At 42.9% G+C, this 15,112-nt stretch overlaps 1 pseudogene; it reads left to right on the top strand.

Moving 5' to 3' along the window:
- The first annotated feature begins 6,261 nt into the window (after positions 1 to 6,261).
- Positions 6,262 to 15,105, top strand: LOC124029854 (annotated as a pseudogene).
- Positions 15,106 to 15,112: the final 7 nt, after the last annotated feature.

Below are 15,112 nucleotides of genomic sequence, written 5' to 3'. Positions count from 1 at the left end.
GTTATGGCTGTATAGTCAGGTATGGGTTGGTTATGGCTGTCTAGTCAGGTATGGGTTAGGGTTGGTTATGGCTGTGTCTAGTCAGGTATGGGTTAGGGTTGGTTATGGCTGTGTATAGTCAGGTATGGGTTAGGGTTGGTTATGGCTGTGTATAGTCAGGTATGGGTTAGGGTTGGTTATGCTGTGTATAGTCCAGGTATGGGTTAGGAGTTGGTTATGGCTGTGTATAGTCAGGTATGGGTTGGTTATGGCTGTGTATAGTCAGGTATGGGTTGGTTATGGTGTGTATAGCAGGTATGGGTTAGGGTTGGTTATGGCTGTGTATAGTCAGGTATGGGTTGGTTTTATGGCTGGTATAGTCAGGTATGGGTTGGTTATAGGCTGTGTCTAGTCAGGTATGGGTTAGGGTTGGTTATGGCTGTGTCTAGTCAGGTATGGGTTAGGGTTGGTTATGGCTGTGTCTAGTCAGGTATGGGTTAGGGTTGGTTATGGCTGTGTATAGTCAGGTATGGGTTGGTTATGGCTGTGTCTAGTCAGGTATGGGTTAGGGTTGGTTATGGCTGTCTAGTCAGGTATGGGTTAGGGTTGGTTATGGCTGTGTCTAGTCAGGTATGGGTTAGGGTTGGTTATGGCTGTGTATAGTCAGGTATGGGTTGGTTATGGCTGTGTATAGTCAGGTATGGGTTTAGGGTTGGTTATGGCTGTGTATAGTCAGGTATGGGTTAGGGTTGGTTATGGCTGTGTATAGTCAGGTATGGGTTAGGGTTTTGTTATGGCTGTGTATAGTCAGGTATGGGTTGGTTATGGCTGTGTATAGTCAGGTATGGGTTAGGGTTGGTTATGGCTGTGTATAGTCAGGTATGGGTTGGTTATGGCTGGGTATAGTCAGGTATGGGTTGGTTATGGCTGTGTCTAGTCAGGTATGGGTTAGGGTTGGTTATGGCTGTGTCTAGTCAGGTATGGGTTAGGGTTGGTTATGGCTGTGTCTAGTCAGGTATGGGTTAGGGTTGGTTATGGCTGTGTGTATAGTCAGGTATGGGTTGGTTATGGCTGTGTATAGTCAGGTATGGGTTAGGAGTTGGTTATGGCTGTGTCTAGTCAGGTATGGGTTAGGGTTGGTTATGGCTGTGTCTAGTCAGGTATAGGTTAGGGTTGTATATGGGTTGGTTATGGCTGTGTATAGTCAGGTATGGGTTAGGGTTGGTTATGGCTGTGTATAGTCAGGTATGGGTTAGGGTTGGTTATGGCTGTGTATAGTCAGGTATGGGTTGGTTATGGCTGTGTCTAGTCAGGTATGGGTTAGGGTTGGTTATGGCTGTGTCTAGTCAGGTATGGGTTAGGGTTGGTTATGGCTGTGTCTAGTCAGGTATGGGTTAGGGTTGGTTATGGCTGTGTATAGTCAGGTATGGGTTGGTTATGGCTGTGTATAGTCAGGTATGGGTTAGGGTTGGTTATGGCTGTGTATAGTCAGGTATGGGTTAGGGTTTTATGGCTGTGTATGGCTGGGTTAGGGTTTGTTATGTGTGTATAGTCAGGTATGGGTTAGGGTTTGTTATGGCTGTGTATAGTCAGGTATGGGTTAGGGTTATGGCTGTGTATAGTCAGGTATGGGTTAAGTTATTATGGCTGTGTATAGTCAGGTATGGGTTGGTTATGGCTGTGTCTAGTCAGGTATGGGTTAGTTGGTTATGGCTGTGTCTAGTCAGGTATGGGTTAGGGTTGGTTATGGCTGTGTCTAGTCAGGTATGGGTTAGGGTTGGTTATGGCTGTGTCTAGTCAGGTATGGGTTAGGGTTGGTTATGGCTGTGTATAGTCAGGTATGGGTTGGTTATGGCTGTGTCTAGTCAGGTATGGGTTAGGGTTGGTTATGGCTGTGTCTAGTCAGGTATGGGTTGGTTATGGCTGTGTGTTATGGCTGTGTTATAGTCAGGTATGGGTTGGGTTGGTTATGGCTGTGTATAGTCAGGTATGGGTTGGGTTGGTTAGTGTGTATAGTCAGGTATGGGTTAGGGTTGGTTATGGCTGTGTATAGTCAGGTATGGGTTAGGGTTGGTTATGGCTGTGTCTAGTCAGGTATGGGTTGGTTATGGCTGTGTATAATCAGGTATGGGTTAGGGTTAGTTATGGCTGTGTATAGTCAGGTATGGGTTAGTTATGGCTGTGTCTAGTCAGGTATGGGTTAGGGTTGGTTATGGCTGTTTATAGTCAGGTATGGGTTAGGGTTGGTTATGGCTGTGTCTAGTCAGGTATGGGTTGGTTATGGCTGTGTCTAGTCAGGTATGGGTTGTTATGGCTGTGTATAGTCAGGTATGGGTTGGTTATGGCTGTGTATAGTCAGGTATGGGTTAGGGTTAGTTATGGCTGTGTCTAGTCAGGTATGGGTTAGGGTTGGTTATGGCTGTGTATAGTCAGGTATGGGTTAGGGTTGGTTATGGCTGTGTATAGTCAGGTATGGGTTAGGGTTGGTTATGGCTGTGTATAGTCAGGTATGGGTTAGGGTTGGTTATGGCTGTGTATAGTCAGGTATGGGTTAGGGTTTGTTATGGCTGTGTATAGTCAGGTATGGGTTGGTTATGGCTGTGTATAGTCAGGTATGGGTTAGGTTGGTTATGGCTGTGTATAGTCAGGTATGGGTTGGTTATGGCTAGGTATAGTCAGGTATGGTTGGTTATGGCTGTGTCTAGTCAGGTATGGGTTAGGGTTGGTTATGGCTGTGTCTAGTCAGGTATGGGTTAGGGTTGGTTATGGCTGTGTCTAGTCAGGTATGGGTTAGGGTTGGTTATGGCTGTGTATAGTCAGGTATGGGTTGGTTATGGCTGTGTCTAGTCAGGTATGGGTTAGGTTGGTTATGGCTGTGTCTAGTCAGGTATGGGTTAGGGTTGGTTATGGCTGTGTCTAGTCAGGTATGGGTTAGGGTTGGTTATGGCTGTGTATAGTCAGGTATGGGTTGGTTATGGCTGTGTATAGTCAGGTATGGGTTAGGGTTGGTTATGGCTGTGTATAGTCAGGTATGGGTTAGGGTTGGTTATGGCTGTGTATAGTCAGGTATGGGTTAGGGTTTGTTATGGCTGTGTATAGTCAGGTATGGGTTGGTTATGGCTGTGTATAGTCAGGTATGGGTTAGGGTTGGTTATGGCTGTGTATAGTCAGGTATGGGTTGGTTATGGCTGGGTATAGTCAGGTATGGGTTGGTTATGGCTGTGTCTAGTCAGGTATGGGTTAGGGTTGGTTATGGCTGTGTCTAGTCAGGTATGGGTTAGGGTTGGTTATGGCTGTGTCTAGTCAGGTATGGGTTAGGGTTATGGTTATGGCTGTGTATAGTCAGGTATGGGTTAGGGTTGGTTATGGCTGTGTCTAGTCAGGTATGGGTTAGGGTTGGTTATGGCTGTGTATAGTCAGGTATGGGTTAGGGTTGGTTATGGCTGTGTATAGTCAGGTATGGGTTAGGGTTGGTTATGGCTGTGTATAGTCAGGTATGGGTTAGGGTTGGTTATGGCTGTGTATAGTCAGGTATGGGTTAGGGTTGGGTTTTAGGGTTGTGTGTATAGTTATGGGTTAGTGTATGTCTAGTCAGGTATGGGTTAGGTTGGTTATGGCTGTGTATAGTCAGGTATGGGTTGGTTATGGCTGTGTATAGTCAGGTATGGGTTAGGTTGGTTATGGTTATTGGTATGGCTGTGTATAGTCAGGTATGGGTTAAGTTTATTATGGTTGTGTCTAGTCAGGTATGGGTTGGGGTTAGGTTATAGGCTGTGTATAGTCAGGTATGGGTTGGTTATAGCTGTGTCTAGTCAGGTATGGGTTGGTTATGGCTCTAGTCAGGTATGGGTTAGGGTTGGTTATGAAGGTGTGTCTAGTCAGGTATGGGTTAGGGTTGGTTATGGCTGTGTCTAGTCAGGTATGGGTTAGGGTTGGTTATGGCTGTGTATAGTCAGGTATGGGTTGGTTATGGCTGTGTCTAGTCAGGTATGGGTTAGGTTGGTTATGGCTGTGTCTAGTCAGGTATGGGTTAGGGTTGGTTATGGCTGTGTATAGTCAGGTATGGGTTAGGTTGGTTATGGCTGGTGTCTAGTCAGGTATGGGTTGGTTATGGCTGTGTATAGTCAGGTATGGGTTAGGTTGGGTGTGTATAGTCAGGTATGGGTTAGGGTTGGTTATGGCTGTGTCTAGTCAGGTATGGGTTGGTTGCTGTGTATAATCAGGTATGTTAGGGTTAGTTATGGCTGTGTATAGTCAGGTATGGGTTAGTTATGGCTGTGTCTAGTCAGGTATGGGTTAGGGTTGGTTATGGCTGTTTATAGTCAGGTATGGGTTAGGGTTGGTTATGGCTGTGTCTAGTCAGGTATGGGTTGGTTATGGCTGTGTATAGTCAGGTATGGGTTGGTTATGGCTGTGTGTATGTCAGGTATGGGTTGGTTATGGCTGTGTATAGTCAGGTATGGGTTAGGGTTGGTTATGGCTGTGTCTAGTCAGGTATGGGTTAGGGTTGGTTATGGCTGTGTATAGTCAGGTATGGGTTAGGTTTATGGGTTAGTCAGGTATGGGTTAGGGTTGGTTATGGCTGTGTATAGTCAGGTATGGGTTAGGGTTGGTTATGGCTGTGTATAGTCAGGTATGGGTTAGGGTTTGTTATGGCTGTGTATAGTCAGGTATGGGTTGGTTATGGCTGTGTATAGTCAGGTATGGGTTAGGGTTGGTTATGGCTGTGTATAGTCAGGTATGGGTTGGTTATGGCTGGGCATATCAGGTATGGTTGGTTATGGCTGTGTCTAGTCAGGTATGGGTTAGGGTTGGTTATGGCTGTGTCTAGTCAGGTATGGGTTAGGTTGGTTATGGCTGTGTCTAGTCAGGTAGGGTTAGGGGTTGGTTATGGTTAGGGTTGGTTATGGCTGTGTCTAGTCAGGTATGGGTTAGGGTTGGTTATGGCTGTGTCTAGTCAGGTATGGGTTAGGTTGGTTATGGCTGTGTATAGTCAGGTATGGGTTAGGTTGGTTATGGCTGTGTCTAGTCAGGTATGGGTTGGTTATGGCTGTGTATAGTCAGGTATGGGTTAGGTTATGGCTGTGTATAGTCAGGTATGGGTTAGGTTGGTTATGGCTGTGTATAGTCAGGTATGGGTTAGGGTTTGTTATGGCTGTGTATAGTCAGGTATGGGTTGGTTATGGCTGTGTCTAGTCAGGTATGGGTTAGGGGGTTGGTTATGGCTGTGTATAGTCAGGTATGGGTTGGTTATGGCTGGGCATAGTCAGGTATGGGTTGGTTATGGCTGTGTCTAGTCAGGTATGGGTTAGGTTGGTTATGGCTGTGTCTAGTCAGGTATGGGTTAGGGTTGGTTATGGCTGTGTCTAGTCAGGTATGGGTTAGGGTTGGTTATGGCTGTGTATAGTCAGGTATGGGTTGGTTATGGCTGTGTCTAGTCAGGTATGGGTTAGGGTTGGTTATGGCTGTGTCAGGTATGTTAGGCATGGCTGTGTATAGTCAGGTTGGTTAGGTTGGTTATGGCTGTGTATAGTCAGGTATGGGTTAGGGTTGGTTATGGCTGTGTATAGTCAGGTATGGGTTAGGTTGGTTATGGCTGTGTATAGTCAGGTATGGGTTGGTTATGGCTGTGTATAGTCAGGTATGGGTTGGTTATGGCTGTGTATAGTCAGGTATGGGTTGGTTATGGCTGTGTATAATCAGGTATGGGTTAGGTTGGTTATGGCTGTGTATAGTCAGGTATGGGTTGGTTATGGCTGTGTATAGTCAGGTATGGGTTGGTTATGGCTGTGTATAGTCAGGTACACTACATGACCAAAAGTATGTGGACAATATCTGATTCCAAAATCATGGGGATGAATATGGAGTTGGTTCCCCTTCGCTGCTATAACAGCTTTCCACTAGATTTTGGAACATTACTGCGGTTTTGCTTCCATTCAGCCACAAAAGCATTGGTGAGGTCGGGTACTGATGTTGGGCGATTAGGCCCGGTTCGCAGTCGGCGTTCCAATTCATCCCAAAGGAGTTCGATGGGGTTGAGGTCAGGGCACTGTGCAGGCCAGCTCAAGTTCTTACATATTGATCTCGACAAACCATTTCTGTATGGACTAGAGGTCAATGATTACGATTTTTCAACGCAGATACCGATTTTGGGAAACCACAAAAAGCCCATACCCGGGCCTCCCGCCCCAACATCAGTGCCCGACCTCACCACTGCTTTTGTGGCTGAATGGAAGCAAAACCCTGCACCAATGCGTGGTGGCGCAGTTCTAGTTTTTCAAATATTCTCATTCATCATATTCATAGGAGGAGATCCAGGCCATGAGGAATTGTGTCGGTAACTCCGCTGCAATGCAGATCCTGCTGGACTATGTACAGAAGAGAATGAACTGGCCAGAAGAGTTGATATCAGCTCTGGAGGTGGTGGAGCATCAGACCTGGCTGATGAACTGAGGGCAGAGTGGACCAAGCACAACCAGACCAGTAAGTCACCATTACATTAAATCAAACTTTATTTTAAAGTGTGTTGTAAAAATCAAATAAAAACAGACTTTACAGTGAAACATCACTAGACACTAGTACCTTTGTGATAAAACATCACTAGACACTAGTACCTTTGTGATAAAACATCACTGGACACTAGTACCTTTGTGATAAAACATCACTGGACACTAGTACCTTTGTGATAAAACATCACTAGACACTAGTACCTTTGTGATAAAACATCACTAGACACTAGTACCTTTGTGATAAAAACATCACTAGACACTAGTACCTTTGATAAAACATCCCTAGACACTAGTACCTTTGTGATAAAACATCAGACACTAGTACCTTTGTGATAAAACATCACTAGACACTAGTACCTTGTGATAAAACATCACTGGACACTAGTACCTTGTGATAAAACATCACTAGACACTAGTACCTTTGTGATAAAACATCACTAGACACTAGTACTTTAGATAAAACATCACTAGACACTAGTACCTTTGTGATAAAACATCACTAGACACTAGTACCTTTGTGATAAAACATCACTAGACACTAGTACCTTTGATAAAACATCACTAGACACTAGTACCTTTGTGATAAAACATCACTAGACACTAGTACCTTTGTGATAAAACATCACTGGACACTAGTACCTTTGTGATGAAACATCACTAGACACTAGTACCTTGTGACCTTTGTACTTGTGATAAAACATCACTAGACACTAGTACCTTTGTCTGTGATAAAACATCACTAGACACTAGTACCTTTGTGATAAAACATCACTGGACACTAGTACCTTTTGTGATAAACATCACTAGACACTAGTACCTTTGTGATAAAACATCACTAGACACTAGTACCTTTGTGATAAAACATCACTAGACACTAGTACCTTTGTGATAAAACATCACTGGACACTAGTACCTTTGTCTGTGATAAAACATCACTAGACACTAGTACCTTTGTGATAAAACATCACTAGACACTAGTACCTTTGTGATAAAACATCACTAGACACTAGTACCTTTGTGATAAAACATCACTGGACACTAGTACCTTTGTGATAAAACATCACTAGACACTAGTACCTTGTCTGTGATAAAACATCACTAGGACACTAGTACCTTTGTCTGTGATAAAACATCACTAGACACTAGTACCTTTGTCTGTGATAAAACATCACTAGACACTAGTACCTTTGTGATAAAACATCACTAGACACTAGTACCTTTGTGATAAACATCACTAGACACTAGTACCTTTGTGATAAAACATCACTAGACACTAGTACCTTTGTGATAAAACATCACTGACACTAGTACTGTGATAAAACATCACTGGACACTAGTACCTTTGTCTGTGATAAAAACATCACTAGACACTAGTACTTTTGTGATAAAACATCACTAGACACTAGTACCTTGTCTGTGATAAAACATCACTAGACACTAGTACCTTTGTCTGTGATAAAACATCACCGACACTAGTACCTTTGTCTGTGATAAAACATCACTGGACACTAGTACCTTGTTGTGATAAAACATCACTAGACACTAGTACCTTTGTGATAAACATCACTAGACACTAGTACCTTTCTGTGATAAAACATCACTAGACACTAGTACCTTTGTCTGTGATAAAACATCACCGACACTAGTACCTTGTCTTGTGATAAACATCACTAGACACTAGTACCTTTGTGATAAAACATCACTAGACACTAGTACCTTTTGATAAAACATCACTAGACACTAAATAAAACATCACTAGACACTAGTACCTTTGTCTGTGATAAAACATCACTAGACACTACCTTTGTGATAAAACACACTGACACTAGTACCTTTGTGATAAAACATCACTAGACACTAGTACCTTTGTGATAAAACATCACTAGACACTAGTACCTTTGTGATAAAACATCACTGGACACTAGTACCTTTGTGATAAAACATCACTGACACTAGTACCTTGTCTGTGATAAAAACATCACTAGACACTAAGTACCTTTGTGATAAAACATCACTAGACACACTAGTACTTTGTCTGTGATAAAACATCACTAGACACTAGTACCTTGTCTGTGATAAACATCACCGGACACTAGTACTTGTCTGTGATAAAACATCACTGGACACAGCTAGTACCTTTGTCTGTGATAAAACATCACTAGACACTAGTACCTTTGTGATAAAACATCACTAGACACTAGTACCTTTGTCTGTGATAAAACATCACTAGACACTAGTACCTTTGTCTGTGATAAAACATCACTAGACACTAGTACCTTTGTCTGTGATAAAACATCACTAGACACTAGTACCTTTGTGATAAAACATCACTAGACATTAGTACCTTTGTCTGTGATAAAACATCACTAGACACTAGTACCTTTGTCTGTGATAAAACATCACCGGACACTAGTACCTTTGTCTGTGATAAAACATCACTAGACACTAGTACCTTTGTGATAAAACATCACTAGACACTAGTACCTTTGTCTGTGATAAAACATCACTAGACACTAGTACCTTTGTCTGTGATAAAACATCACTAGACACTAGTACCTTTGTCTGTGATAAAACATCACTAGACACTAGTACCTTTGTGATAAAACATCACTGGACACTAGTACCTTTGTGATAAAACATCACTAGACACTAGTACCTTTGTGATAAAACATCACTAGACACTAGTACCTTTGTGATAAAACATCACTAGACACTAGTACCTTTGTGATAAAACATCACTGGACACTAGTACCTTTGTGATAAAACATCACTAGACACTAGTACCTTTGTGATAAAACATCACTAGACACTAGTACCTTTGTGATAAAACATCACTAGACACTAGTACCTTTGTGATAAAACATCACTAGACACTAGTACCTTTGTGATAAAACATCACTAGACACTAGTACCTTTGTCTGTGATAAAACATCACTAGACACTAGTACCTTTGTCTGTGATAAAACATCACTAGACACTAGTACCTTTGTGATAAAACATCACTGGACACTAGTACCTTTGTGATAAAACATCACTAGACACTAGTACCTTTGTGATAAAACATCACTAGACACTAGTACCTTTGTGATAAAACATCACTAGACACTAGTACCTTTGTGATAAAACATCACTGGACACTAGTACCTTTGTGATAAAACATCACTGGACACTAGTACCTTTGTCTGTGATAAAACATCACTGGACACTAGTACCTTTGTCTGTGATAAAACATCACTAGACACTAGTACCTTTGTCTGTGATAAAACATCACTAGACACTAGTACCTTTGTCTGTGATAAAACATCACCGGACACTAGTACCTTTGTCTGTGATAAAACATCACTGGACACTAGTACCTTTGTCTGTGATAAAACATCACTGGACACTAGTACCTTTGTCTGTGATAAAACATCACCGGACACTAGTACCTTTGTCTGTGATAAAACATCACTGGACACTAGTACCTTTGTCTGTGATAAAACATCACTAGACACTAGTACCTTTGTGATAAAACATCACTAGACACTAGTACCTTTGTGATAAAACATCACTAGACACTAGTACCTTTGTGATAAAACATCACTAGACACTAGTACCTTTGTGATAAAACATCACTAGACACTAGTACCTTTGTCGGTGATAAAACATCACTAGACACTAGTACCTTTGTCTGTGATAAAACATCACTAGACACTAGTACCTTTGTCTGTGATAAAACATCACTAGACACTAGTACCTTTGTGATAAAACATCACTGGACACTAGTACCTTTGTGATAAAACATCACTAGACACTAGTACCTTTGTGATAAAACATCACTAGACACTAGTACCTTTGTCTGTGATAAAACATCACTAGACACTAGTACCTTTGTCTGTGATAAAGCATCACTAGACACTAGTACCTTTGTCTGTGATAAAACATCACTAGACACTAGTACCTTTGTGATAAAACATCACTAGACACTAGTACCTTTGTGATAAAACATCACTAGACACTAGTACCTTTGTGATAAAACATCACTAGACACTAGTACCTTTGTGATAAAACATCACTAGACACTAGTACCTTTGTGATAAAACATCACTGGACACTAGTACCTTTGTGATAAAACATCACTAGACACTAGTACCTTTGTGATAAAACATCACTAGACACTAGTACCTTTGTGATAAAACATCACTAGACACTAGTACCTTTGTCTGTGATAAAACATCACTAGACACTAGTACCTTTGTCTGTGATAAAACATCACTAGACACTAGTACCTTTGTGATAAAACATCACTAGACACTAGTACCTTTGTGATAAAACATCACTAGACACTAGTACCTTTGTGATAAAACATCACTAGACACTAGTACCTTTGTGATAAAACATCACTAGACACTAGTACCTTTGTCTGTGATAAAGCATCACTAGACACTAGTACCTTTGTGATAAAACATCACTAGACACTAGTACCTTTGTGATAAAACATCACTAGACACTAGTACCTTTGTGATAAAACATCACTAGACACTAGTACCTTTGTGATAAAACATCACTGGACACTAGTACCTTTGTGATAAAACATCACTAGACACTAGTACCTTTGTGATAAAACATCACTAGACACTAGTACCTTTGTGATAAAACATCACTAGACACTAGTACCTTTGTCTGTGATAAAACATCACCGGACACTAGTACCTTTGTCTGTGATAAAACATCACTAGACACTAGTACCTTTGTCTGTGATAAAACATCACTAGACACTAGTACCTTTGTCTGTGATAAAACATCACTAGACACTAGTACCTTTGTCTGTGATAAAACATCACTAGACACTAGTACCTTTGTGATAAAACATTACTGGACACTAGTACCTTTGTGATAAAACATCACTAGACACTAGTACCTTTGTGATAAAACATCACTAGACACTAGTACCTTTGTGATAAAACATCACTAGACACTAGTACCTTTGTGATAAAACATCACTGGACACTAGTACCTTTGTGATAAAACATCACTAGACACTAGTACCTTTGTGATAAAACATCACTAGACACTAGTACCTTTGTGATAAAACATCACTAGACACTAGTACCTTTGTGATAAAACATCACTAGACACTAGTACCTTTGTCTGTGATAAAACATCACTAGACACTAGTACCTTTGTCTGTGATAAAACATCACTAGACACTAGTACCTTTGTGATAAAACATCACTGGACACTAGTACCTTTGTGATAAAACATCACTAGACACTAGTACCTTTGTGATAAAACATCACTAGACACTAGTACCTTTGTGATAAAACATCACTAGACACTAGTACCTTTAGTGATAAAACATCACTAGACACTAGTACCTTTGTGATAAAACATCACTAGACACTAGTACCTTTGTCGGTGATAAAACATCACTAGACACTAGTACCTTTGTCGGTGATAAAACATCACTAGACACTAGTACCTTTGTCTGTGATAAAACATCACTAGACACTAGTACCTTTGTCTGTGATAAAACATCACTAGACACTAGTACCTTTGTCTGTGATAAAACATCACTAGACACTAGTACCTTTGTCTGTGATAAAACATCACTAGACACTAGTACCTTTGTCTGTGATAAAACATCACTGGACACTAGTACCTTTGTCTGTGATAAAACATCACCGGACACTAGTACCTTTGTCTGTGATAAAACATCACCGGACACTAGTACCTTTGTCTGTGATAAAACATCACTAGACACTAGTACCTTTGTGATAAAACATCACTAGACACTAGTACCTTTGTGATAAAACATCACTAGACACTAGTACCTTTGTGATAAAACATCACTAGACACTAGTACCTTTGTCTGTGATAAAACATCACTAGACACTAGTACCTTTGTGATAAAACATCACTGGACACTAGTACCTTTGTGATAAAACATCACTAGACACTAGTACCTTTGTGATAAAACATCACTAGACACTAGTACCTTTGTGATAAAACATCACTAGACACTAGTACCTTTGTGATAAAACATCACTAGACACTAGTACCTTTGTCTGTGACTCCGTTCAAAATTGTGGTTATGACGAGAGGTGAAAATTACTTTTTTTGTTGGCCTCTCTGAGCCTGTTAGCCCTCATAGCCTGGTTCCTCTCTAGGTTTCTTCCTAGGGTCCTGCCTTTCTAGGGAGGTTTTCCAGGCCACTGTGCCTCTGCACCAGCATTTCTCAGTCTTTGGGGTTTTAAACTGGGTATCTGTACAGCACTTTGTGAAAAACATTGATGGATAAAGGGCTTTATATCGGTGGTGTATAAAGGGCTTTATATCGGTGGTGTATAAAGGGCTTTATATCGGTGGTGTATAAAGGGCTTTATATCGGTGGTGTATAAAGGGCTTTATATCGGTGGTGTATAAAGAGCTTCATAAGGGTGATGGATAAAGGGCTTCATAAGGGTGGTGTATAAAGGGCTTTATAAGGGTGATGGATAAAGGGCTTTATAAGGGTGATGGATAAAGGGCTTCATAAGGGTGGTGTATAAAGGGCTTTATAAGGGTGGTGTATAAAGGGCTTTATAAGGGTGGTGTATAAAGGGCTTTATAAGGGTGGTGTATAAAGGGCTTCATAAGGGTGGTGTATAAAGGGCTTTATAAGCTCCCCAGAGCCAGAATTTATTAGGGGCGGCAGGTAGCCTAGTGGTTAGAGCAACTGAAAGATTGCTAGATCAAATCCCTGAGCTGACAAGGTAAACATCTATTGTTCTGCCCCCTGAACAAGGCAGTTACCCAACTGTTTCTAGGCCGTCATTGTAAATAAGAATTTGTTCCCAAAAATGACTTGCCTAGTTAAAATAATAGAATTGATTAAATGCTGTAAACGACTGGTCCACTTGATTCATCTCAGGACATTTTCCACCAGGCTTCACCATCACGATAAATCTTAGACGGAACACGGAGGGTACATCTGTTGGGGATGTTGATGTGCCTTATTCTTATATACCACAACTCATTTCCTTTTTAAAAGTCTAATCTGCTTTTGTTTCCCCAGATCCTTCTCCTGCTGCTCCTCCTACCAGCCCATCTCTGCCCATCTCAGAGAGCTCTGATGACCCTACATCTTCTATGGTCCTCCCAGCTCGGCCAGCACCACCTTCAGAGTCACTCAGCCCTGAGATTGCTGCCTGTCCGGAGGATGGTGGCCAGCCAGTAGTCCCCACGAGTTCAGTTGCTGAGGCTCCCATCGCTGGTGCCTCCCCAGAGCCAGTTCCCCAGGCTCTGGAAGCAGCAGTAAAACCTGTCACAGCCACCCAGGCAGCACCTTTGCCTGCCACAGTGGTCTCTGAACCACAGCCTCCACTCTCTCACTCTGATAACGCTGCCTCCTCTCAGCCTGGTCCTGTAGCAACGGGATCTCTGGAGGATAACCCATCTCATATAGTCCTGTCTGAAACCACTCTCACCTTGCCGGTGTCAGACCTAAACCCAGCCCTGTCCCAGACTGAATGCACCCCCACCACTGCTGCCTCTGCCTCGGTCCAGGCCCCTGAGACAGGTCCGGTTCAGGACGCCACGCCCACCACTGCTGCCTCTGCCTCGGTCCAGGCCCCTGAGACAGGTCCGGTTCAGGAGGCCACTCCACCAACAGCCAAAGTGATCTCCTTCCACCAGAGGCCAGTAGAGGACTCTGATCCAACTGCAACTCAGGTGAATAGTATTTCTTGTTAGATTTTGTATGTTTACTGACTAGATAGAGTTAAATTCAGTTTATCTTACTAATGAAAGGAAATCAGTTGACCACATCTACATTTTGAATTTTCAGCGAAGAGTTGAAAACATTGACGAGAAGCGGGAACTTAAAGCTATCTCTCCTCCAGGTGACTGCAGACGACCAGCACGCCGAGCCGCCTCAGAGCGAGAGCCATCACTTCTCCCCGGTCACGACACCAGCCTCGTCCCCGGTGCATACCTCCGTGGATGAGGATAACTGGGAGCTCAGCAAGCCTGACGTTCTCCTCAGTGAGAACCAGCCATACTGGGAGCTCAGCAAGCCTGACGTTCTCCTCAGTGAGAACCAGCCATACTGGGAGCTCAGCAAGCCTGACGTTCTCCTCAGTGAGAACCAGCCATACTGGGAGCTCAGCAAGCCTGACGTTCTCCTCAGTGAGAACCAGCCATACTGGGAGCTCAGCAAGCCTGACGTTTCTCTCAGTGAGAAATCCAGCCATACTGGGAGCTCAGCAAGCCTGACGTTCTCCTCAGTGAGAACCAGCCATACTGGGAGCTCAGCAAGCCTGACGTTCTCCTCAGTGAGAACCAGCCATACTCAGGAGGCTCATGGCTTCTGCAGATGGATAGCCGGTTGGACCCAGAGCCGGCTGTGACGAGTCCTGCTGCTGTGACCTGTCCTGCTCCTGTGACCTGTCCTGCTGCTGTGACCTGTCCTGTGACCTGTCCTGCTCCTGTGACCTGTCCTGCTGCTGTGACCTGTCCTGCTGCTGTGACCTGTCCTGTGACCTGTCCTGCTCCTGTGACCTGTCCTGCTGCTGTGACCTGTCCTGCTGCTGTGACCTGTCCTGTGACCTGTCCTGCTCCTGTGACCTGTCCTGCTGCTGTGACCTGTCCTGCTGCTGTGACCT

This window comes from Oncorhynchus gorbuscha, unplaced genomic scaffold (genome assembly GCF_021184085.1).
Source record: "Oncorhynchus gorbuscha isolate QuinsamMale2020 ecotype Even-year unplaced genomic scaffold, OgorEven_v1.0 Un_scaffold_7912, whole genome shotgun sequence".
Taxonomy (NCBI): Eukaryota; Metazoa; Chordata; class Actinopteri; order Salmoniformes; family Salmonidae; genus Oncorhynchus; species Oncorhynchus gorbuscha.
The sequence above is the reverse complement of the archived record's forward strand: the minus strand, read 5'-3'. Positions and strand labels throughout refer to the sequence as shown.